The following is a 25,342-nucleotide window of genomic DNA, read 5'->3' on the forward strand; positions in this document are numbered from 1 at the left end:
GGGGCCGTGCTCTGGGAACCGACTACAGAGGCAGCGGGGTAGGACAGAGACGGTGACATCTTGCCTTCAGTCCACTACGTCCCAGACAGCCTCCCTGGCAGGGTGCCTAGTGACAGCTACCATAGAAACGACCTTTCTCCACACATGTTCAGGCTACTTCCATCTGGTTGGGAGACAGGGGTAGCTCCCTGCAACCTTGGCTAATTCTGGACAGAGCCCTTCTTTTTTGTTTTATTTTATTTTTTAAGACAGTGAAAGAATGAGGCTGAGCAGGGGTGGAGGGACAGAGGGAGAGGAAAAGAGAGAATCTCAAGCAGACCCCACACTTAGTGTGGAGCCCAAGGTGAGGCTCGATATCATGACCCTGAATTCAAGACCTGAGCAGAAATCAAGAGTCTGATACTTAACTGACTGAGACACCCAGGTGCCCCATGGACTGGTCCCTTCTTCAGCCAAGACTGACCTTGGAGCAGGTGACACAACAGGCATCTGGCAGCAAGCAGTCCCCATGGCCCAAGCCGCCCTTGGAGAAACAGCATTGAAAACATACACACGTCATAACAAGACCCCCTGCCAGCACACACTTCCCTCCTAGCTTCCTAGAAACGTACAACTGTCCACGTCACCCTCCAGCCTTGCCTGCAGTTTAGTGGTGCTGCTTATCAAGAACTGATGAAAAATCTGCATACAGTCCAAATTGAATCCAGATACAAATGAGATTCCCCTCAAATTCTTCCCTGTCATCTTTCCCTACTTTTTTTTAGACTGTTTTTTTAAAAAACACACTACTTTTATTTTCCCAAATGAAATCTTTGAAATCAACTGAAATATATGAGAGTGAAAATGACACGAAGTATTATTGCCATTATCTCCATCAGCTCTGCATAGGAAATCATGAGCCGCATACCCGATTGGTTTTAGTTCCAGCTCAGCTGTTACACTTCAAAATTCAGGATCTTTTCTCTCTGTAAACCTGAGTTGCCACCACCAAGCCCCCCCAGACTATCAGAAAGGTACGTGAAGAGCAAAGGTGACAAGATTCTGATATGTTTTCAGGTCTCAGTCTTGGATTTTTAAAACAACTTCCCTCTCGATGTTTTCAGAAATTCTTGACATTTATATAGAGCTTTATTTAGTTAGTTATTTTTTAAGATTTCATCTATTTATTTGACACAGCGAGAGAGAGAACACAAGCAGGGGGAGTGAGACAGCGAGAAGCAGGCCTCTTGCTGAGCAGGGAGCCTGACTTGGGGCTCCATCCCAGGACCCTGGGATCATGACCCCAGCCAAAGGCAGATGCGTAATGACTGAGCCACCCAGGCGCCCCTGTATAGAGCTCCCCCTCCTCACCACCAACTTGGTATTATCAGCGGCTTGGTCGACCTTAATAGGATTTGGTACCTTAAATGCTATCACCTGGGGACTGAGCACCACTGCCCTTGTGTTTTCAAGGAATTATTCTCTCATAACCTCTCATCCGAAGCCCAGTTCTGAAGCACAGCGCCATGCGCTTAGAGGGCGACAGGGTAGAGGTAGTTAAGCTTTGATGGTGGAGGCAGAAGACATGACCAGGAAAGAGCACGTCTAGGCATTTGGGGTTGGCGTGGGGACAGAGTGGATGGAAGGACGCAGCCAGTATGAGGAAAGAAGGTGGACTGGAGCCGTGAGGTGCATCTCCCTGATGAGGCCCTCAGGATTAGCCTTTTCCCAGAGCTCTGGGTCCTTCCTCTCCTCACCTGGGCTGGGCCAACTGAGCTTCTCCTTTTGATTCTCTTTCTTGCCTTAGTAGTCATTCCTGGCTTCTCACTCCTGCTCTGGTTGTCCTGAGTCTCTCCTGCTCTCTCCCTTTCTGCCCAACTTCAGCTTTCACCGTGCAAATGGGACCCGTTCGTAGGGGCTGCTGGTTCCAGGGCCCCGAGCATTACTGGCTTGATTGTATTCCTATTCTGTTAAGGAAGAAACAGAGGTTGTGTGCCTTTAGTGGGCCGAGCTTGGAATCTGACTCTTGGACTGTGAACTTGTGTGCATTTACTCTACATCTGAACGATGCAGTCAGGGGACCGTGTCACCGAGTTGCCCTTTACCATCGAGAGCCTGTGCTCTTGTGCTACAGGGGGTTTACATGCAAGCTAGCCCTGCGACCCTGATGTGGACACACGGCTGTGTGGAGCGAAGGGGAGGGAGAGGAAGGTAGGCTCTGTACAGGCAGCCACCTGGTTCCTCGTGGGCCCCGCCCCGTGCTCAGAGGAATGGACAAATGAATGAACCAGGGAACGAGTGAGAATGGCTGAGTGGATGAAGGAGTGAGTGGTCGAAGAATGCTGTCTGGAAACAAAGGACTGGAAGGTGGAAGCAAAGGATCTTGTGTCTGAAAACCATGCCCCAGCTCCCTGCAGCTGCCGCTGCATCTCCAGGCCACCCCGGGGGAGGCCACACTGCGGATGGCAGCTCTTGACCCTCGGACATGGTGCAGAAGCTAGAGACCCCATAAACAGGCTGCACTGCTCTGTGGCTTAAGATAAATATTCATACTTAGTACTGGTTCTAGGGTATGAATTTTTAGACTATAATTCTTTAAAATTTATTATAGTTTTAAACTTAATTGGGTGAAAATATTTATTGGTGGGGGAGGGGATGCAATTACCCAATTATGAAAGCCAGAATGAATCCTAGGAGGGACACTAAAACTATCTTTAAGTACTGAGAGGATTTTATTACAGCAACTCTTAAAACAATAATGAATGTTACGTGCTCCTCAGTCTTTTTTTTTTTTTTTAACAATAGAAAAGGAACACACAATATTCAAACAGAAAGCATTTTGCGTTTGTGGAGGAAGAAAGGAGAAGGGGCTCCATGCCAACAAATTCTCCTTGCAAACCCTCACCACCTCTGATCGCTTTTTCTTTGAACATTAAGAAAAAGGGTGGGGGGGGCAGGGAGGGAAACTCTAGCGAGGTTACAGACAATGAAATGGAGATGTGGGAACTAGTATTAAAAATATGTTGGCATTTTCCCAAACAGGGAGTGCTGACAAGTATAATCCTATTACCAAAGTCACATCAGCAATGGGGTAAATGAAATCAAAACCTCATCTCGTCCCACCAGAGCGGCTATTCGTCCACAAAATTCTCATTGCGTGGTTTGTGTCTGTCCCCCTCCCCCAAATTGTACATAGTAGAAAACCGTGTTAAGGAGGCTTTTAAAACACATCATTGAGATTACAGCACCTTTTAAAATAAACAGCACTGAATACCAACACAGGTAAAATGTCATTGTGAGATGGGGATCGGATATTCAACGGTGTGCTTTATGGCTTTCCAGTGTGTGATAAAATCTGTTCACCAGATGTACTATTTGTCTCCTGTGTAGCATACTTGAGCATCCTGTAGGCCTGAGGCCCATTTATTTCATGTAATTGCCTTTCCTGTGCACACCTTAGGGCACCCTAATTCTCCATTTTATTTCAGGCACTGTACAGGGTACCATCTGCTAGTTGAAAACTCATCCCGTTTTATTGCACCACCACAGCGGCTGCATTCAGTGGTAGCACAGGCTCTCGGTGCAGACAGACTTCTTACTACCAGCTATTTATTTTTGCCCGAAATAAAGTAGACTTGAGCTATCAACATGCAGGATTCACACGTAGATCATCGCTGGTCCATACGAGCTTGACAGAGGTTCCTGGGCAACCTGCAGACTCGAGGCTGTTTCGAAATTGCTGGGCGCACAGCTGTTAACTTGTAGAACTGGGATTCTAAATTCTTCGCCTACTTCTGCACGTAATGATATCTTTTTAGTATCTCATTTGTATTATTTCAGTTCAGATGAGCACCAAAATAAATGTATTCCATCACATCTGGAAAAGTACCGGAGAGAAATCGCTTCATACACAAAGCTGCACACCTCATTACGAGGTTCGTCACTCATTTCAAACCCAGCCTTACCTCTGTCCCTCATCAACAGCGGCTTTTGTTTCACTGTTGTTTTCATTACATTGTTAAGTCATTTTTCCAGGGAGTTTGCAAGATCTTGAAAAGGCAAGTTTGGAAATAATATACTCGGCAGAAGGAAAATAAATCTCAGAACCTCGCAGCTTCTCTGCAGCAGGTTCCCGATGAGAGCGCCTTCTCTCAACTTGTGCCCAAATTAGATGGGAAGTGACTCTGCTCTGTAGGGGGATTCATGTGTTTCCCCCACCCCTGCTGCTGCGCCCACACTGCACGAAACCACTTTAACAAAAGGTCCCTGGTATGCAAATAACACACCCCAGCTGCACGTTTCTAAATGAGTCATTGTTCACCTGCTGGGTTCTGCCTCACCAGATCCCTCTTGCTGCATGTGTTCTGCATTCCCCATCCCTCTGCCTTCCCTCCTGGTCCACCAAAGGTCTGTGGCTTCTGGAATGGCATGGAGAAGACTGCAACAGGAGGGGGCCGGAAGGGGCAGTGGGACGAGGTGGGTGATGAGTTGGTTTACCAGCCACTGCCGCCTCCTGACATGTGTTATCTCGGCGTTGCCATGGGAGATTACCAGTCTTTGGCCTGAGATACGGAAAGACTTCCAGGGTACAGTCTGCTACCTGGCACCAGTGACCTGTGTAAACAAACAAACCAATTAGGAGATGGTGCCATGCCTACGGGCACCTCAGCCCTTCCTCCTGGTGTTGGTTGACAACAGCTCTGCCATGGTTGGGACTGGACGAATACCGATGAGGGTGGATTGGCTGCCTGGAGACCCGTGTGCGGCAGATTCTTTACATGTTTTGCATTCGTGGCAATGACAGATGTAGCTAAATGCACCTGGTTGTAGCTGTCTGCTGTGATCTAAAGCCTGCTTGAATGAAAAGAATAACTCCCTCTGTTATTTATTGTTGGAAGCAGAGTTTACTTTGCTGTCTTTAGCCTCTGAAGAAATCAGAAATGCCAGTGTGAGAGCAAAGTGATGAGTTCTAGGCAACAGAGCAAAGAGTCATTGGTTGGTGTCTTATAAATCAGTAAAAGAGGACCAGTGACCAAATAGATTCATATTTATTTTCCTGGAGTTTCCCCCTTCTTTGACTCTCAGGCAATCTCCTTCTATAAAAATGTTAATGCTGGTCTGAATATGAAGGGTAATTTTTTTCCCCCACAGCTCTGTCAAACATATCTTCCCAATAATTAAATGTGCATCCTTGGGCTCTAAGAGCAGTCTTGTTGAACAAAGCAACCGCAAATCCAACTAACCTTTGAAGAATGAGGGTGTCAAAGTATAAGCAGATGTTTTAATTTGCACAATGCTGGGATTTTTTGGATGCCAAATGTTCCTAAAATAGTTATTGTATCTAGACAGAAGAAGAAAGATACACTCAGAAATAACCTGCAAGCCTCTTTGTCACAGCGACAGTTTCTTGTTTAGCAGAAGTGATTTTGGAAGCGTTGTTAGGAAAGCTATATGTTAATCAGCATCTAACGAGAGAGTATCGTAACTCTGGGATTATTATACACGAGGAGGGTAAAAGAGGAGAGCGTGGCAACATTTTCAAGTACACGACCCCACACAGTAAGTTCAATGCAGGGTAAGATAAAAACATTCATGCTATCCCTTGCATTTGCATTAAAAGTTTCTCAAGTGATTTAGGGGATGTGTGTGTGTGTGTGTTTTGTTTTTTTGTTTTTTAAAGGAGGATACATACTTTAGCCGTGAAATTAGAGCATCGTGTTGTCTAACCAGCTGAACTTTCATGGCTTTGGGGTAATGTTAGCACACGTTTTTCACAAGTGGATGTATGTGAGAAAGATTTATATTAGACATAAGGAAAAATGTCCTGACTTTCAGAAGAGTTGTGAGAAGTCCAAATAGTTTACCCAAAAAGGCTGTGGAATTTACCTCCTGGAGACTTTTCTCAGCAGACAGAAGACCCATATGTTTGAGTTTATTTAGGAGTAGTTTGAAATGAATAAGAGTTTCCCAGTCTTCCTCATTCTGTCACATGCCTGGGAAACAAGCTGGTAGACCAGCTGCCCTCCACATAGCCAGGCCTCTGTCCTGCCCACCTCTGACTCCATCTTCTCTCAAGTCCCAGTCCCCACCTCCCAGAAACCGCTGACTGAAAAGGTTAAGCCAAGACGCACTCCTGCCTTGCTGGTGTGAGGCTGGGGTAGGGGAGAGTGTAAATTGGGCCACTTCCTATGGTGGACAATGTTTCAAAATCTACCAAAATTAAAAGGATGCATTCCCAGTGTCCCTGTGATTACATTTCCGGGACTTGATCTTACACATCTATTTACACGTTTCGAAATGAAGTATGAATTACTGACTTATTGCAGCAACGTTTGTAATAGCAAATAATTGGAAACAACTTAAATATCCATCAAAAGAAGACTGATTAAATGAGTTAAGGCACATAGCTATTACAAGAAAGAGGCAGCTCTATATCCCTGTAAAAAGGGATTTCTAAGATACTAAAGAATGAAAAAAAAGGTGCAGAAGATCATGTATAATATGCCAGTGCTTGTTTTAACAGGTAGAAATTATGCTTCCCATTGCATAAAAAGTAACCGGTGAATGATTAGACCTTTTGAATTTGCATGTAATACCGATTAAAATTAAATAGTGTAAGTGACTAGGGTAATAAAACTTTTTTGTCCAGACCACAATCCCCCAAATAAAGTAGGGGATTGATTCAGTCTTATGTCCAGTTCTCTCTTGGTCCTTGTCAAGGAGCCACTAGTCTAGGTTGGCCGACCTGTGGTGGGGCTGGGCCGGTTTGACGCCGGTTTCCTCTTCTCCTTCCTCTAGCTGTAAATTGAGAGAGAGAGAGAGGGGAAGAAGGAGATACATCCTGGTGAATGAGTATTGGAGAACGCATCCTTGTTTCCCAGTTTGGTCATGACATAAATGTGAATTGTGTGGAACTGCCTGGGGTTGCACAGAGAATGAACTTCTGCTGAGGATTACGTGAAACAATAAGAGGGGCTAGCGGCCAAAAGATGACCAAGCTCCACAGAGGAAAGGCAAGCCCATTCCCTGGCCCCACTGGGCACAAGGTGAGTGTTCAGCCAACCATTAGGGAGGGTTCCCCTCAGTATAGCCTAGGTGATGAGGCAACTCAGTGACGTTAATCTAGGAAAGTCTCATCTAGAACTCTCTGGAAATCATTTAAAAGCACAGTTGTGGAATCACTTAAAGTATCAAACATCTGTATTTAATACTGTTGTTGGAGGTAGCAGTTGAGACACGGGACCTAACAGACGTGGGTCTCCCTCTGAGAGACCCTGGCAAGTGCCTACACTCTCTAGACTGTCTCATGATGAGGAATGTGTGTCTATGTCATTGAATTATTATGAGGTTTTGTTTTAATTTAATCAAGACTCTATCACACTACCGAACACAGAGATGGCCTCCAAGAAACAGTGGCCAGGGGTATTCTCTGCTAAAATATTTGCCATCCCAGACATTTGGATTCTATTCCAGAAGGCTCTTCACTAACTAGGAAGGAGGGGCCTTTCTTCCCATTACTGATACAAGGCAGGTAAATTAGAGATATTTTTCAACTTAATTTACAAAGTCAAGACATCAGCTCACAAAAGGCCAGAATCACCAGAAAGGCAAATGTTTAGCCGTTAGATATTATATTCCCCTAACTAAAAATACCCTACTTAAAAAGAGAGGAGAGTTCAGTTCCAGGCTCCTACTCCTGAGATTTTTATTTAAAGAAGACCCTATCTTTACTCGCAGCTGAGAGGCTGAAGATTAAAAATTAGCCACTGTATACTAGCTGAGCAGTAACAATTTTTCATAAAGGTTTTTACTACACATTTGGGATTATAATTTCAATATTATGCAAATGCATTTTATGGATCTGTAATACAGAATGTGTACTGGCATTAATGTGCATTAGCAGGCGAGCACAAAAAGGCTCCAAATGAGCCATTTTGGTGTCTGCTTTCAACATGTATTATGAATAATAAGTAAAATGTTCTGGTTTAGAACAAATAATATAAAATCTGAATTCCTCTTGGTGTACATTAGTGAGGCAGCCCTATGCAACTCCCAAGGAATTCTTCCATTGAACACAATTAAAAACCGGCTTTTAATCGATATATTTCTGCTTATGGCTTCTCCATTCTTTTTGAATGGGATGAGAGTAAAATAAATCCTTTTAATATGAAAAGGGGGTAGTTTCCTTCTGTTGATCAAAATCAGGCATTGACCACGTGAGTGAGTTAGAAAGGGCATGATCCCTTATATGGCAAGATGGTGGCCCAGGTTCCTTCTATTTTTAGAGGATCTGAGTATTAAAAATTGAAGAGGAATCTAAGCAGGGTTATAGAACATTATTTTCAATTAATGAAATTAACAAATTTAATGCCTTTAACATGAGGTATTTCAGACAAGACAATTGTGTTTTCCAAAGATACTGAAGGGATGTGCAAATAAGATTTCTTCACAGTGTGCTCCAGTCTCCAGTATAGGGACCCAGCTTGAAATTTGTCTGATGTGGGTTTTTTTTCCAACTCTATCAGTGTGTCTTCTTGGTTAGATTGGAAAAAATGCTCAAAAATTCATCTGAGGCTCTTCCTGAATGCAGAGGCCTGAGCCAGACTACTCTCTTAAAGTCTAAAAAAAGTCTTTCCTTTTTTTAATTTTAATTTTTTTAAAAGATTTTATTTATTTGAGAGAGAGAGAGCATGACGGGGGAGAGGTCAGAGGGAGAAGCAAACTCCCTGCCCAGCAGGGTGCCCGATGCTGGACTTGATCCCAGAACTCCAGGATCATGACCTGAGCCTAAGGCAGCAGTTCAACAGAGCCACCCAGGCACCCCCCCCTTTTTTTAAAAATATTTCTACATTCTGATTTTGCTTGATAGCAAAGAAAGCTAGACCAAGGAATGTCACAAGTACTGAGACTTGTGGCTGATTATTTATAAGAAAAGTGAAATTTCTCCTTTCGTTGGTATACTTAGGATCTTGGGATCTGTCATCTTATTTCTTGCATGTGTGTTTAATGCCCCATTTTTTTGCAGTTCCAGAGGAGGGCATGGTCGCACTCACCGGTGATCATGGGCTGGACATTCAATTGAGTCAATAAAAAAAAAATCTTCCCTCTCAAACAGGTATCCTTAATGTATTTTAGAATGCTACATGTTCCATGATTTATCTTCCAAGTGATAACAAAACTAACCATCTTTTTGGAGTTCTTACTGGGTTAAGTGTTTTGTATGCGTTATCTTAATTGACCCACAAAGCAATCTCCCGAAGTAGGGTTTGTAATCCCCATGACATGGCTGAAGAATCTGAAAGGCTAAGTAATTTGTATGAAATCGCACAGCTGTCCAGGTCTGTCTAATTTTACGATTCAAATTCTTAACTGTGACATACCCTGGGGTCCATTATGAATATGGTGGGCAGTAGTCTTGGCTTCATTTATCATGTAAGTTATAGCAATGCCGTTTGGTCCTTCACTCTGACACAGCCAGTGCCATTAATACTGACGTCTGAACCAATTTCAACCAGTGATTACATCACTATTGTCTACACTGCTGCAGTTGGTTACTGCTTTCCATTTTCCCCAGACCTTTTTCCATTCTAGATGGAGGTCCATGGAAGAAAAGATGGATAGAGCCAACAGTCTATACAAAAACACAATAACTATGTGCTGGACAAATAAATCAGATTTTTTTGAATTCTCCAATTCAAATTCAACTGAAAAGTCTCTAAGTACCTGTAAAGCATAAGCTGTGGTTTCTGTCCTTGAGTTCTTACCATTTCAAAAAGACCCGAATTTAAGCCTACTAGTACTGAGGCCTTCCCAAGTATTAATTCCCAATCAACATTGACAGTAATGGGTATATTGTGTCCTCATTTGGAAATAAGCTTTGGCCACATTCAGCTAAGGCTTCTACTCTATGAGGCCTTCCCAACAGGTGCCACAGAAGATGCTGAAGAGTAAGAGCTAAGGTGTAGCTCTTTTGAAGTGACAGTCCCAGCACCATTGCTGAGTCGTCTCTGTGCCTTTGAGCCTTGGCACAATCTCCCTCGATCCTCACAGCATTAAAGTAAATAGTACTGTCTTCATTTTTACCAGTGAGTACAACTTCACTTTATGGATCAACCCATGGGTATTAAACGGGGGTTTCATTTATTCCACATACATGGACCGAGGGTTTAGTTTGTGGCCCAGTCCAGCAAAGAAGACAAGGCATGTCCTCCAGGAGCTTCTGGTCCTGGATGCTGCTTAAGGAACCACGGCTCCCAGCTGGGTGTGGAGGCGCCTTGAGTGGGGCAGCCGACCCACTCAGGGCTCAGCAGAGCCTTCCCAGGGATGTTGCCTGAACCCACCCTGGGAGCATCAGTGCCAGCCGAGCAGAGTGAAGAGGGCACACAAAGCAGAGGAATAGGGATGTGCAAAGGTGAGAGAGATAAGCACGTGGTCTGTTCCAAGGACTACAAGTCCCCTGGAGCGTCTGGTTCATGGACAGGGTGAAAGGCTGAGAGAAAGAGCGGGGCAGAAGGGAATCGGGGGTGAGGTTCAGAGGCCCTGAGTGCCCCTAGCCCAAGCGTTCGTGCTTTATCTTGACCATTTAGGGAATGAACTTCAGCAGCAGAGAAGCAGGGCAAGCACATGGTTTAGAAGGATGTGGAGAACAGTCTGGAGGAGTGAGTCTGGCAGCAGGGGCAGGAGGGGAAACTAAGTCAGCGGGCCTGCCAGAGAAGAGAAGGCCGTTTTGTGTATGATCGGGAAGGACACACAAATATTTTATTAGGATTCTTAGAGCAACCCCCCCACCCCAATCCGTGTTCTCTCATCGTGAATTTGTGAGAGCCACCCGGACTGAAGGATTAAAGGCATCTTTACTTCGAATGTCCTTGTGTTCAGATATCCCAGCTCACTTCTCGGAGATTTAATTAGAGCTGCCTTGAGGCACTTTTTATCTTAACAATCTCTCTGCGGGCCAAAGTAACAGAATAACAGGAATCAATATAAAACAACCTAAGAGGAATATCGCAGAAAGAAAGAAATACGATTTTTGCTGATACACATTTTTTATTTTGAAAAATCATGACGATCTCCATTAGGAAATCATTCTTCCCTGGCAATGTGTTTGTTGCGTGCTCAACAAATAGAAGGTAAATATGCTAAAATTGGTGTCTTTTTCATGGAAACCACATAACTGTAAAGCTCTTTGTTTCCACCCAACTGCTGAAAACATTTGTGTAGGCAATTTCAGTAAACATTTGGAGAATTGGAAGTACTCTTTCCTACACATATGGTTCTTTATGAAGAGGTAATTTTTATCTATGTTCTACTCAATTGAATATTTATAAGTCTGTTTGGCCTCAAAGGTACCTGGTCTCCCCCCTTCCCCCGCCCCCAAAATACAACTGACCTGTAAAGCTAAAGTGAGATTTATCAGTTACCCTTTAAAAACTCAGCGAGTTATTCTCGTTTTCTCCCTACAAATTTATTCCCAGTACAATCCTAAATTTGTCTAATTTGCTGCGTTATCACAATTAGTCAATTCTCCCTTAGTTACACAAATAATAGCCTTCTAAGTTTGAGGCTGTAAATCATTCATCCATTAAAAATGCCATTTCCTCGTACCGCACAATTCGATTCATTTAGAAGAGAAAAACCATGGCACGGAACAGAATTATGCAATGTCATGGACACATTAACATTTGGATCAAAATTTTACATTGTGTCAGCCAGTAAACAGTATAAATGGTTCCGATTTGCAATAAATAATTGTCTATTAATACCCTGGCATGCTGTAGCAAATTACAGTCTCACTCCAGTGAGCACAGCTGTAGGTAGGCGCCAGGGCCGAGGGAGACAAGTGCCACAATTGGTTTGAGTGGAAAGAGCCCGTCATGCAGGGAGGCAGAGCAGCTCCCTTTGCCGGCGATGGGAAACACGGCTGTGGATTAAATGCCTGCGTTTGGAAATGCGGGAGGAGACCCAGTGGGCCCTTAGTGCAGCTGGGACAGGAGATGCCAGAACACAGCCCTGAGCTATAAAACCTGTAGGAAGCATACCTACTGAACCCACTGAGGGCAACTTTCCCATTGGCTGAATGTGAGAGGGATGGTGGCATATTTTATTAACCAGAAAACTGCTCCCGTGTATAGGACCAACCTTGGCAGGGAAATTGGCTCACGGTTGTAGCAGCCACAACACAATCAGGTGTTGATTATGGAGCCACTGAGGGACTGCCAGGAAGTCAGACTCTGCCCAGAGTCTGCCTTATTAGTATAGGTAGCACTTGGACCCACCTTCCTTCTCTCCTTCCAGAATCTTCCTGAGTAGCCGATTGAAAACCCTAAAATTAATACCGTGTTTGCTGTTGGCTTAAGGCTTTTTAAAAATGCAAACAAGGGGTCTGGAAGAGCTGGTAAATAGATATATTAACATTCATTAGCATCTTAGCATGCTACAGGTTAAGAGTGTAGCCAAAATTAGGACACTGAATAGGATGAGGGGGAACTTAGGACAGGTAACCTTTAATAAGGGTGAGGGGAGAATGCAGTGTGGCCCAGAGGACAATATGGAGGCACTGGGCACTGCAGGGTGCAGGGGGCACTCAGGGAGTTAGGGAATGAGTCTCAAGAGTGACTAGCATTTGCCTAGTTTATTCGTGAGGGCAAGTGTTGCTATTATCACTCCCATTTCCCAGATGAGAAAACTGAGGCCTGGAGATGTTAAGGAACCCACTCATCAAGTTCTCCCAGCCAGTGACAATTTACACTGGTGAATCAGGTATCCCTAAAAGCTCATTTATCTTAGTTCATAATTTAGCCCAAGGTTCTCCAGGAATCATAAAGCTTACTTATGTTAAGGTTATCTGGTTCAGTCAATTGAAATTGTGAGCCTTAGCAAATACCAAAGTTTTATGGAATTCTCAACAATAAAGATTCTAGACTCAAAGCCTTACTTTATTCCTTTATTCCTCCTACCATATCACTTAGCTCATGAAGAAAAAATCAATTTGCCTCCAGATTTAGCATTCATTTACTATATACATTTAAAATACATATAAGTTAAGGCAGCCTTATAAATCATATTTTAACAAAAGTATTGATATCTGAAAAAGCTGGTTGTCTAGAGGAATATAATTTTTCTTGCTTGAATTGGATAATATTTTCATCAAAATTGTAAGAAAAATTTATCGAGCACCTTTTAAGTATAGGGCATTGCCCTGGATTTTAGATGATTGCTTAATTTTGCTTTTCATGTCTGCTGAAAGCCAAGTTTAATTTGGCGCTATTTCTCAAGAAGGGGGAGCAGCTGTGACTGATTTATTTGAATACTCCAGAACATTTGAAAATCGTTTTTCTAATTCACCAGAGAATTATTAAAGCCTTGTGGTGGTATATTCTCTTGAGCAGTATTAGTTTCTCCCTCATGTTTGGACAAATGCTGTGGTCTCATAACTGTGTCTTTGCCAACAAGAGCTACTTTTTCTTGCACACTACTAGACTAATCCTCACAACAGTCATTTTAATGGCATCATTCTCCTACTCAAAACCTCTCAGTGGTTCTTCACTTTCTTACAGACAAACTCCCCAGCTTGCATGCAAGGCCTCCACCATCCAGGTCTGTCCACCACTCAGTGCATATTTCCCATTGGCTCCTTACTTTTTCCTCTGGGCCTGGCATTTTCTCTGACCCCGGTTGCTGCACCCTCCACCCTCCACACTTCCCACCCCTCCGCCATCTCCTCAGCCTGCTTGTCTCTGTCATTCTCTCCGCAACTCCTCCCACACGCCGCCTACTTCATCTGTGACAGACGTCTTTCTTTATCTTAGCTCCTTTCCTCTCTAGAATCCACAGTTCGACACTTGTCACAGAATGATAAAAAGTTAAAACTGGCAGAGAGTAGGGCCATTTGTTTTATATAGCTTCTCTCAGGCTTTATGTAGCGAAATTGTACTGGATTAAGTGTGACAAGACCCGAGGCTGCCATTTTGTCAAGAAGCAACCTTGGGCCAGCCACGTGAGCCCTTTGAGAGTCAGTTACCATATCTGAAAATAGAGCCTACCTGCTCCACAAATTAGACTTGAACATCAAATGTGATAATGTGTAAGGAAATAATTAATAAATTCTAAAGTACTAGTATTGTTCTTGTTTTTCAGATGTCTCCATAGACAGTGCTGTTCTCCTGTCTTCTCTGCCCATCCACCCAGTGCTAAAGAACACTGTATTGGGGACTTAGAAATGTTCCAATGATGATGTCCTACAATTCAAGGATATATCTCCCTGTATTTAGGAGAGACAGATCGTTTATTTTATTTACTTCCGATGGCTCTTTGAGTTGTGGACATTTCAGGCACCTACTTCTGCCATATTGCAATTGGCAAGATCTCTGGGATCCTCAGCTTCTACCCAATGCATAGAGGCATGACCTAAATCTTTAGCTGTCTATCTCCCACAGGTAGTGGTCCACAAATCTTTGTGGGCAAAATGAATAAATATTCAGTCCTTATCTCTCAATGAGGGTGTGATAACTTTTCGTTACTGATGCTTACACTTCCAAATTGGCTCATTGATTTCAATCACAGTCCTCAAATATACCTTTATTTAGTGCTACTTGCTCCACACATCTAAGTGCTTGCGTAGGTACGGAAGCCTCAGACTGTTAATATTTTTCAAATTTACTTGCCGCATGTATGCGTTAGACAAACTTAACAAGATGATCTGCCTGATAAAAAGGCCCACTGGTCCTCAAAATGTCCTCATCTTTTAGTGTTGAAACAACAATAATGATTTGCTTCATTTGTGCACTACACACCAATGACATGAGCTAATTGCATACCTACTATGAAATAATGTCTGTTATTACATGGGTAACTACACATGAACTCCATTGGAAACACCGGTAATTACACAGTATGTTACGTTCCCGCACCTGTGTTATCTTCTGATCGCCATATCATTAATTCAAGCGACCTCTATAAATCTGTTTCCCACCATCATTTTCTCATTCTGGGCTCCTTTATAGCCCTTTCTAGAGTGTTAGGAAAACAATCAATTAATCAATTAAGCTACACAATTAAAACTATTTATAAAAAAGATGATCCAAAGTACAGCTTTTGTTTTTCTTCACTTCCGCTCTGTGCAACACATACAAACAACTCTAGAGCTACATTCTATTTCCTTTTGTATGAAAATCAAACCATTTTCCCTTTGGAGAGAGTTGCAGTATGTTTTGATTAAAAAAAAAAAAAAATTCTGAAGACCTCTCTGGTTCACAAACAGAATCACTGCTTCAAAGGGTCTAAGTTCACCCTGGAAAATGCCAGCCAGGTTTTCACAACGGGAACACAGTTAACAAAGGAAGGTTCCCTTTTGCAACTAAACCCTGAGCTGACTCCCCTTCCAGTTTGCATCTGGTTGCACCAAACCTGCTTCCTCTGCCCTCCGCCTGGTCCTGACCATCCCCTGTCCCTGCAAGGCCCCCTTCAACTGCAGAGCAACTGAGGCCCAGGGGATTCAATCCCCAAGCCATATTCTTAGTTAATGGCAGGGCTACAAAACAGAAAATAACAGCAGGAACCTGAAACCAGTGCTTTTATTGGACTAACTAACGATATAAATAAAATGGTCCCTGATTGAGCTTCAGAGCATCACTGTCTCTTTATCAGGCCATAGAAACAGATCCAGGAGGGCGATAAATACGGCACATAACAGAGTGGAATTAAATGATTAGGCCTGAATTAACACCCTGTTTCTGAGCCTCACTTAGTGTTCCATGGCCCCAATGAAACACTGCAATTCACAGACGCTCAAGGCCCATTTAATTTTTATTTCGAGCTAGTTCAGAAGCAGGGATTACCTGTAACTCCCCCCTGTTCCATTGTATAACTCTTGAAGGCACAGCGCTGATCCTGTCTAGATAGCTGTGAGGGAAATAGACTGTGCTGTAGGAACCACAGACTAGAATCTTGCCTCCAGGAAGCCATGTTAATTAAAAGGGGCCAAATCCCTGTCTCTGTGAAAGGGACAGGGCTGTCTTTGATGGGAAAATAATGAATTAATTAAGTTGACTTGATTACCTTCCGGGTATTAGCCACAGAATTCAGCAATTGTTAGTCCAAATTTTTTTTTTAACCGTTTGAACTGTGACTTTGGCATGACATAGGTCCTCAGTCCTACCTGCAAAATAGAATCGAATATCACCTTAGAGGGTAGTGCATGGTGGTTCCTTTTCCTACTGTGCCCTAGACTGTGTGATTAGCTGAGTGAGTTCAGGTTAAACCTTGCCTGAGGGAGATTCATTCTGTTCTACGCATTTCCATTTCCATAGTGGTTGTCCAGCAAGAAATCTAAGGATGACATTAGAAGACATGGCAATGCCAGTGGAACACTCGGAAGTTTCAGATGAAATATGCAGCAAAAATTCACTTTGTGTGTCTGTGACCTGAACTTATGTATGAGATCAATAATGAGTTAATTTATTTGGAAGGCAAGATCCTTGAGTGTTGAGAGGTGAGGAAGCTTGCGGTTTTGAGCTATTCCTAAGTATGACTCCACATGCTGGGCTTTTTTCTCATTGGATCATCACAACATCCTACAGAGTGGGTACTATCCAAATAAGGAAACTGAAGCGCAAAGAGTAAAGATAGAAATAAAATTTATTTCATAAATAAAATACCTGCCCCAATTCACAAGAAGGTGATTAGGCTGAGATTAAGATCGGTTTCTACCTGATTTCCCAAGATAGACCTTTCTGTCAATACTGTGGTACTGCCTGCTTCAGACTCCCAGACCAACAGGAGCTTTGACATAGAAACTTCTCCAATAACCAAAGAAGCCCGACATTATGTATAAAAGGAATGAGACTGATCCAGTATAGTGTTCAAAGGGTATAAAAAGAACCAAAGGATACTGGGCCGTGTCTGAGAACACCTTTTATAAAGTCCTAGGAGATACAGACATTCAACCAGTTGATGAGCTCTCCTGTAGATGAATCTGCCTATCCAAGAGTGCTTCAGAGCACATGAGTCCTGACTAAAATACAGTAGGAAGATTCTTCCACATTCTCAAGAATATGAGGTCTGACCATACCCAAGTTTTCCCTAACCATCAGCTCAATACAGCATGAAGTTGTGTACAAGACAATTAGAAAGGGACACCTCTTAAATCAAGACTTCTCCCCTTTAATACTTTCTGACAACAAAATTACATAATCCTAACTCAAATTTATGCTTGAGTGCCTTTGATGAAATGCACACTAACATGTACGTAATTCTCTCTTAAAGCAATCTTATTTAACAGGCCTGGCCACTGAGGACTAAAATAAAACCACTTTTTTAAGGATGATCACTAGTAAGTTTACTGGTGATAGATTTACTGCAGCTTAAGAGTGATGAGTTGTGTCTATCCGTTGAATTATGTCTGGGCACTCAATAGGTAGGAAAGTGTTTAATTTCACCTTCTATACAATATCCTTGTAATTTTTAGTACCCAATAAATTAATTAAAATGCTTTTGACACTCAATTAATGTTACATGGTAATAATTACATCTATTCATTTGCAAGTGATAAATTCCCTGAAACTTTATGTTTTGAGAAAAGATCTTTGTTTACCAGAAAGAGATACTAATATGATTTCAGTAAGTTGAATTTGAATTACTTTGTTTTCATTCCTTGGCCAGTAGTTCTTAAGCAAAGGTCTAGGTTGTAACTGCTCACATGTGAGTCTCCGCTTTTGTGATTGTTCTTGGCTATGGTTTTTAAGAGTAACAACAAGGCCCTCGGTATCTTCTGCCCTAGACTTAAATATAATTCCAGGCTTCCTTTTGACCTGCACTTTTCAGTATTAATTCAAGTGAAGTGAAATCTATCTCAACTGTGTCAGCAATAAAAGATAGACTAAGTCTTTGAACTTGACTTCTGGTCTACTTGACTCCATAGCAAAATGTGGCTTCAACTATCTTGTTTGGTAGATAGGACCAACTTGAGAATTTTCTCTGCCAGTTTGCTTATTTAAGTGGTTGTGTTTGCACTTTGAAGATGTAACTTCAGTTTAAAAAATCTGCATAAAGATGGATAAAACTAGGGACAAAATAATGGACTTTACCAGAGTTTTCATTTTCAACTAGCTACAGCAACAGTGAGTATAACGTGATTAAAATTCCTTCCTTTAAAATTATAAGTATTTGAATTTATGAGTGAAGGGGTCAGCCACGGTAGAGAGAACGGCATCGCCATTTTTAAGTTGACTTTTCTGTGACTTAGTGTCTTCAGCTAATGTGAACATTGTAACACCTTTTGGGATTGTTAAGGGAATCAAAAGGCATAAAAAGTGTGACTTGTACTCTTAAAAAAACCATAAAGTGGTATGCAAGTATGAGGTATTACGCTTAATAATTCTCAGTAAAAACTGGCTGGGATTTTAGGTTTTTAATTCTTGCTGTGCCACTTTTTATTACCCATTGATTAAAACCCTGCCCCTCTGGCCTTATTTCAGACCTTGTAAACTTGGGTCTCCTCACAACATTTAATCACTCATTGCATAAAGTTTGGCTCTATGGTGCCAAACTACAAAGCCTCTTCTAGAATGATCCTGTCTGAGCACCGTGGTCTCTTCAACACCCTGCTCTTGGTATAAACCCTTTCCTTTGAGTTTGACAGTATCTTTTTCTTTGGACCAGGAATTTGCAGTGGTGAAATTGTCCAGGGACTTGCTCTGTCAGATGCTCTGTTTTCTGATTTGACATTAAAAAAGCCATCCTCTGAGGTGAACATGGAAACTCACACACCTCAGGTCAGTCTCAGCTCAGTGTCCCTCTTTATTACATGGGAATTTCATTGGTGTGACTTGAAACCCTTCTGTTTACCAGTGGCGTTTATTTACCTGTGTATTTTCCAGCTCTGTCCTCTGGTATGTCTGTTCTGGAAGAGAAGGGGCAGGGTATTACTCCTTTACCACGGTCTCCTGGGCTTACAATCCTTCCTGGAACGTAGGAGAAGCCCGACAAATTGTTGAATGATCAGAGAATTGCTATAAATAGGGAAGGTCACATTTGCTATCACTAAAGCATTTAGGTCTAAATACCATTTTTTTTCCTCCCCCAACGGAAAACTTAACACTTTTCTAATCTCTCACAATAAAAATTTCGCTAGTTAGTTTCTTAGCTATCTTAATTCCTTACTCGCATCACTGTTTTTCTCAGGGCCCAAGCCTGGGCTAAACATGACTGAGGTCTTCAAAAGATACATTTTTAATATAATTTTAAAATATACTCACTGGGGGGCGGTTCATAAGATTCAGCCTCAGCCACAATCTGGACTATGGGCTGCCAAGTGCTGCATAAATAAATCATCAAGTCATTTTGGCATCCTGTGGGCCAGAAGGAATATCTTCTTCAGCAAATTTAAAGAGACATGGTTCTGAAAGAAAGGGGAGCAAAGTGAGTGATTGAATACATACTCTCACATTATTCTTTTGGAGTTTGGACAAGTCCCTTGGAGTGGTGACTGTCCATTTTACCAAGGGCAGATTCTTTTTTCTTTTTTTTTTTTTTTTTCCTCTTTAATTGGAACCTGCAGTGGAGTTGAAAGAATCCATTCCAATATCTACAACAAATAGCCCCCTACGTCCTTGGCAACTATTGGTACACTTGGAAAAGGAAAATGCAACCCAGTAGTCAGAAGAGCAGGTTACAAGGACAGCTTGTGACCACGTAGAGGTGGCGCAGATGAAGTCAGAAGGAGGCAAGCAAGAGAAACAAGGAGGACAGTGGAGGGTCTCGTGCATGGAGTCGACAGCAGAGGCTCACATGGATGTGCAGACTAAGCTCAGCTGTGCATCCTCTCTCTCTCTCTCTGTCACACGCACGCGTGCACACACACACACACACACACACACACACACACACTGTGACCAGCTGCTTCCCTGGTTGAGTTTCCCTGGCCAATCCAGTCCAGGTTGTTCGACTGCCCAGTGGCCTTCAGAAACTTGCCAGAATGAAGAACATTGAATAAAAACCAATGTGATGTATCCATTTCCTGTGGATTCAGAAGTCAGGCCTGGAATCAGAATCCTTCCCCTGAACTTAAAAAAAAAAAAAAAAAAAAAAAAAAGGAAAGGAAAGGAAAAGCAGCTCTGAGGTTTGCAGAAAGTTCTTTTATAAATAACACTGCTCGTCAAAAGATCTGCATAACAGTCAGGGCCAGTAGGGGAAAATTGCAGGGTCTTCTCAGAAGAGTTGATAAAAATATGATGCTGTTGATGTTAAGAACGTATAACCCAAGTCATCTGGAGGAACCCCTCAGGACCTGGTGTATGGTGTACCTTTGGGAGCACTCATTCAGACCCACAGATACCAGGCTAGGCCTCTTGAACACCCCCATATTTGAACACACACACACACACAGCAATCCTTCTTTTGAGAAACATCCCTTTTTTCTTGCCTTGTCTTACATGCAACAATAACCAAAAATTAAAAATTACATGCAGTTCCTTTTGTGCTTTGTATTTACTAGAATCCGGGCCAGTTTGGTGTTCATTCTTGGGAAGACATTTGCTATCTGACTGCTATCTGTATCTGTCTTAGCCGGTAGTTGATAGACCTTCCTTGGGTTATTAACCAGTTAGTTTCTCCCAGAAAAGAGGTCATTAGCTTCTAACATCACTCAGGTTGTCAGGACCTGCAGGTACCGGATCCTCTCATTCTGGTGTATCTTTAATCTCTAGATTTTTTAGCTTCAGCTGCCGTCTGGCTTCTACTTAATAACATATTTGTATCTGGCGGTGTTTTGTTTTTTTTTTTAAACAACTCAATAACCAATACAACAATGACAGAGCTGACAGATTCTGCATTCATGGATTTCCTTCCCACATCTAGACTCTGGAACTGCCAAAACCCAGAAAGGGGAAAATAGATTCCAGGCAGTTACAGGTTAAGAATCATTTGCATAAATTAGCAAGTTTTGCAAATGAATTCATCTAGTGAGAAGTAAGACACGGGACACTGCATTTTAATAATTGACATTCCACATGAAATGCAATGTTCTTGAGGAGGAAATTGAGCTCCAGGTTGCTATTAGAACCAGCGGAGCAGCACGAGTGGAAAGAAATGCCATCCCCCATTATGTGAGTTACCGCCCCTGCATAACAACGACCGTGTTCGGGTGGGCTTCTTTTAATAACGGCACTGGCGCGCGCTCCCCGAGAGGCAGAATCGTCGGCGTCTGCTCATCAGCAGTACTGAGCAGGAAATGAAAATAAAAGAGTTCTTCACATGCAGCCAGTCATTCTTATAGTCTCTTTCTAAAGTCATCTTTCATTTTCTGTTTGATTTGGCAGCCGCGCTCCCCTCCCTCTTCCTTTCCGACTTTATGAAACACTTAGGAGATTATTTAAAATATGCAGAGTGTGAGGGGAAAATTTTTAATTATCCAGTTTGGAGACTGTCTTTCAGAATGTCGGTTGTTGCCTCCTGATTTGGTTAAGAACGTGCCACGGGGCAAACACCGGTGAGGGTGCCCTATCAATGCCTCGGCTGAGGGGGTGGCCTGTCCATCAAAGTCAGGGTATCCAGAATGTGGACAGTACAAAACACTCACATATGCAGTCCCAGAGCTGGAAACAAGTCCACCCGTAACAGTGTTTCCTGGCATAATTTATAATTACCATAAAATGAGTTAAATCACTCACTCGATAGACTTTTTTCAAGTTCATGTAGAGTAAGTGTGTCATATCAATTAATTCTCAATGAACTGCAGCAGCCAATAAAATTTCTCCCAGACACTGGTAATAAGCCAAGATATTGATGGAAGGGGTATCATCATTAATACGAGTATAAGCCTCAAATCATGTACAGAGAACAGGCACATACAGTTCCTTCTGTGGAAGGGGGAACATGATTCTTGCTAGCTGTCTGTTGTTCTTTCCAATTTCTTAAGCTTTCTGTTTGTTCTGCTTTCACTTTTTACACTCATAGCCTTTTCATTTTGCCTACACAACTGAATTCCCCTAGTGTAGCTGTCTGTTTTTGCAGGTTGCCTAATCTGAAAACGAAAAAATGGAACAGATTCAGATAAAAGGGATGTATTATATTACCCATATAATTGAGACATTTTCAGTGGCTCTTCTCCATGTTCTCAACCACAGATAACTGACACAGACAAAAATGAACACAACCAGATCTTTGGTCTGTATAATTCAAATAGGCATCTTAACTGATATTCAGGAGGAATCTTTTTCTAACTAAATTAACCAGTTGATTCTGGTACGATGCAGACCAAACCCCAAAGCCCTACATTTCTTCGTCAATACTATGTGATTGTACAACAAAGGAACCAAGAGCATTGGATTCGTTGTGTTTAATGAGTTAAATGATACTTCACTGATTCACCTAGGTTTTCCTGAACAATAACACCTGTTAACCAGAAATGTTTGATTTTATAGGCGTTTTTCTTTTACCCAGGGGATATGAGTATGGTCCTCAGGTTAAATACGTTAGCTAGTGGAGAGGACAATCTTTTGTCTATGTCTCCATCTGCATGCTTATGGCGACATCAAAAAAGGAATCGTGATGAGCCTGTTGGTATGTGTAATGAGTTGCCGTGGCTCTTCTCCCAATAAAGGGTGTGTTCAGACTCCGCTTATTTATAGACCAATAAAAAGAAATTTCCACTGTTCTCTTCAGCAGGCTGAGGATAAATAGCTCTTCCGTTTCTAACATTTAATGGTCAGAGACACAAAAAACAACTGCTCTGAATATTAAGCCAACACACGTATTTTTTTTTCTCCCCCATGAAGGGGAGAGATCCTTGAATATGAAACAATGGAAGATTCAGATATAATCTTTCCCATTTTAGAACTGTTTTATTGCAACTTGTTTTCCTTAACAAAGGGACACTCTGGCTTCATTTGGTTACTGGATGGAGCGTCAGCTCACGTGCTGTGAGGATTTTCTCTGTGACCAGAGAGCTTCGGGCTCCATGGGATGGACTCCCAGTCGCGAAGGCCACGGCCGCAGTGCCCACTGCCCTCTGACGAGGCAGCTACTGCCAGCTCGGGCTGCTCTTCGTGGGCACGTGTGCAGCAAATGCTTTCTCTTTTCACATTCTAGAGTGAGGAGCAGCATCAATTATCCCCAATTCTTGATTCTGTGATGAAGTAGCCATCTGGTCTGATAGCACAGTGACAATGATATAGGAGTGAACACTCCGTGCTTGGTCTACTGCACAGAAAAGGACAATAGGACATATTTTAAAATGTCAGGATCCATCAGAAACATGTTCAGGAAAGTTTGCATTTATGAAAATAGATAGTATTGAAGATACATCATGATGCAAATCTAATTAGGGCTGCTGGGCAGCTGAATTAAATTAAGAATAAATCTGAATCGTTCCAATTAAAACTGTGGGGTTTTTTTTTTTTTTTTTTTTTTTTTGGCTGCAAAAAAATTTGCCTTGCCATCCTTTGGGGGAAATTGTGTTACGAAGGCTGTTGACCTGCCTACTCCTCTCCTGACACGTGATGTTGACTTCAGGCTGCGCATATGATGAGTCTGGCACTTTCCAGGTAGTTCTTAGTGAAAATTGTCTTCAGCACTAAATCTGTGATAAGGGGTCTATATTCCTGGGACGGGGGGCTATTGAGAAACCACATGGTGTGTGAGCATGAGGTGTATCGACAGAACAGTAAGAGGTTTATTTTTCTAATGGCCTCCTGTTTAATTTATTTACCTCCCGTTCATTCATTCAGTACTTTACAGGTATCAAGCAGGAATAAGGTGTCTCATTGAAATATGGGGGAGGAGAACAGTCATGTATTTTGATAGTCCTAATGTGGTTGATGAACATTACTTTAGTAAGAGAGATCTGCAACCACACGGTGATTGCCTGTGAACAGCCAGAGTCGGTGTCTGCATCATTGCTGTGGGAAGCCAGTCAAATGAGTGTCATGGGTTTAAGATCTTGGGACAGATGAGAGGCGAGCTGAGGGCTGGTAAGAGTCCTGCTTCCTGGGTGAGTGTTGCAGGTGCTAACGCCAGGTTGTTCATGCTGGTAGAGGCACAGAGTACAGAAGATCTGGGGAACTCAGCTATGACTGAAGCAGTGGGAACCGGGAGGTGCAACCCAATGGGCAGAACAGTGCATCAGTAAGTAATGAGTAACAAGGACAGCCTCCAACTCTCAATGGAGGACAACTTGAATAAAAATTGAATATTATCTTAATTTCTAATAATCTCAGCACCCTTTCTAGTTGGAGTCCAGATATGGGGAAATAGTTGTTACTTTTCTTTCTGAAGGATTAAGGAATTCACGCAATCAAAGAAGAGTTCTTGAGTATCTGTTCTGGGCCACAAATAGCTCGAATTCACCATGTACAGACCCATCCCATTACCTTCTCCACACTTGACCAGCTTCTGCTCTCTCTCAGTGGATATGACCCCATCATTACCCAGTCTCCTAGGCCTACAATCTGGAAGTCATCATGACTCACTTGTAACTCTCCCACCCCACCATCAGTAGCAAGTCCTGCACAGCCCATTGCCAAATATTGGAGCTCTATCCTCATCACTACCACAATCCCCCAAATCATTGTCTCTAGACTGCAAAAGCCTCCCAGCTGATGCTTCACAGATGAAAATTTATCATGTGTTGTCATGACTATCAATCCCATAGTGACACTACATTGACTCTGAAAGTGAATCTATGATTCAGCCACTGTCCGTTTCCTTAGCCTCATCTTTCCTCCCCTCACCCCCCGGAGTGTCAAACAGCACAGCCATGCTCATCAACTTGAATCCTGACTTTGTCTCTGACTGTAGCCTTCCACTGGGCCCACTGGGGTCTTCTCATTTTCTTCATTTCAATTTCCATCTAGATTAACAAGAGTTTCCACTTCCTTTCTAAATGTGGTCTGAAGGATAAACCAAACCCTTGGTCCACCCCCAAGAATTTTGAGACTGACTTCTCCAAGTGCTGAAATAGTGAGCAAGGTCCCAGGACCTAGGCCAATCTTCTCACTCACTCTTCTGTTCTTATTCTAAAAGGTCAGTATGCACTAATAGTCCCTTGCCTAGGAACCTTACCTCCCCCAGCCTTCAGTCTGCTTATTGTCATGCTTCCTCCCAACACACAGCAGATGATCTCCTGATAGTCTTACCAACTTTGAGAAGAGCATTATCACTCTATGACCTTTCTGAGCAATGCATCTTGATCCTGGTTTCCCTTTGGAGAAAACAGATTTGCTTTTTCTTTCTTCCTTCTTCTTTTTTTTTTTTTTAACCCCCAGAAGATTGTTGGGATTCTGGTGTCTGGCACCATGAATAGCCTCTTATTTCAGTGAAAACCTACTTCCTGCCTAAGTGGGGTATGTCTTTGACCATATCATTTAAA

The 25,342-nt window shown here is 42.5% G+C and overlaps 1 long non-coding RNA gene across 4 annotated transcripts in view; it reads right to left on the reverse strand.

Moving 5' to 3' along the window:
* Positions 1–1,313: 1,313 nt before the first annotated feature.
* The window catches only part of LOC106003914, a 35,855-nt gene continuing 11,826 nt past the window's right edge, over positions 1,314–25,342 (reverse strand). The window contains exons 3-6 of one of the 4 annotated variants that reach the window (XR_006602535.1): positions 19,233–19,375; positions 18,840–18,877; positions 16,036–16,135; positions 1,314–4,593 (exon numbers count right to left, since the gene is read on the reverse strand). This is a non-coding gene — a long non-coding RNA (uncharacterized LOC106003914). Of the gene's footprint in view, positions 4,594–16,035; positions 16,136–18,839; positions 18,939–19,232; positions 19,376–25,342 lie in introns of all 4 variants that reach the window. The other 3 variants (XR_006602534.1, XR_006602533.1, XR_001176662.2) reach the window with 3 other exon arrangements.

The sequence above is a fragment of the Mustela putorius genome, unplaced genomic scaffold (assembly GCF_011764305.1).
Source record: "Mustela putorius furo isolate JIRA1106 unplaced genomic scaffold, ASM1176430v1.1 tig00003869_pilon_pilon_pilon, whole genome shotgun sequence".
Lineage (NCBI taxonomy): Eukaryota > Metazoa > Chordata > Mammalia > Carnivora > Mustelidae > Mustela > Mustela putorius.